We start from the raw sequence: 1,481 nt of genomic DNA on the forward strand, positions 1-1,481 counted from the left end.
GAAGAAACCAGACCTTGGTGTGTTGGAGATTTGTTCACCCCAAGACCCAAATCCTGAAGGTGAGTTCTGTTGCTTATCAACATGGAGCCTTATAGCCTCATCCATACAGTCCTGGCTAACCTAAAATGTCACACAGGTATATTTTTGTACTTTGAAATGATCTTTGTTTTATACGCCCAATGTAAGTAAAAGAGAGAAAGTGTCTGAGGAAGAACTTTGTTGGTGTGTGGATCCTTCCGTATCTAATGTGAGCTTTTTACATTACACTTGCCACAAACATTCCTCTCTTGCTAATCACACTTGTTATGTCAACATTATTGCTAGATTCAGTGAGCCCCTCTGCAAGCAATTCCATTGCCAGCAGCAGCAGCAGCTCTTTTCTCAGCTCTGGTGCAGACAATGACGGGGACTCGGACAGACCTGGCGGAGAGAGGATCATTACCGAGTATGCTCGGACAAAAAGCCTAACGGATACCAGAAGACGCGACATGGTGAAGATATTGGTTGCACACATGGCAAGTGAACATGGGTATGTTGTCATCTAAAAATTATGCACCCAATACACAATTTTGGTTGTACTTGGTGCAGGCCAAAATCCTCCTTTTTGCAGAAGGCAGCGGCACAGCAATACTTTTGTTTGGATCTCATACGTGTGTGTGTGTGTGTGTGTGTGTGTGTGTGTGTGTGTGTGTGTGTGTGTGTGTGTGTGTGTGTGTGTGTGTGTGTGTGTGTGTGTGTGTGTGTGTGTGTGTGTGTGTGCTGTAGGACGAGTCCTTCAAGGCGTGTTAAAGAGGACTATGCACAGGGCATCACTGCCTTATTCCCATACCTGGCCGATCCCCAGGGAAATTTGGGCTATGTAAGTACATAAAACACCAGTCTAACGCACATTTACACATGCTCATTAAAACCAAATGACACTTTTCCCCCCTCTTTTCTTCTTGTGTTTTAGGAACAGTATTACAGTCCAGTAGATGGGAGTGGGTTTCTGGCATGGCGAGTGAAATCACTTCAAAAAGAAGCATCAGAGGGACAAAAAAAAGAGTTCAGCCACTGACGGGTGTTTGATTTTGATTGTAGTTAGAATTTAAGGGGGAAGTCACATGTTCACACACACACACACACACACACACACACACACACACACACACACACACACACACACACACACACACACACACACACACACACACACACACACACACACACACACACACACACACACACACACGCGCACAGGAAGAACCAGTGCAACATGTCATGTTTCCCCCAGTCCACTGTCTAGCAATTGTAAAGATGGATCCTTATAGTAAATGCATATTACTGGAAAGTATTGCAGCAGTATATGTGGTTTCTACACTGTTACAGGTGGTCCAAATGCTGGCGACAGAGCTCCCGTCTGTGAGGAAAACCAGCTAACCACAGAAACCCAGTGTCGTGAGGCCATTGTATATGTGTCTGTATGTATGTGGCTCTTCAAC

At 45.0% G+C, this 1,481-nt stretch overlaps 1 long non-coding RNA gene across 1 annotated transcript; it reads left to right on the forward strand.

Moving 5' to 3' along the window:
- Positions 1–423: 423 nt before the first annotated feature.
- On the forward strand, positions 424–1,091 carry LOC311048145. Its single transcript, XR_014601064.1, has 3 exons — positions 424–529; positions 766–859; positions 953–1,091. It is a non-coding gene; the product is annotated as an uncharacterized lncRNA (long non-coding RNA).
- The last annotated feature ends 390 nt before the right edge of the window (positions 1,092–1,481 follow it).

The sequence above is a fragment of the Gymnoscopelus microlampas genome (assembly GCF_963454915.1).
Source record: "Gymnoscopelus microlampas genome assembly, chromosome: 7".
NCBI classification, from domain to species: Eukaryota; Metazoa; Chordata; class Actinopteri; order Myctophiformes; family Myctophidae; genus Gymnoscopelus; species Gymnoscopelus microlampas.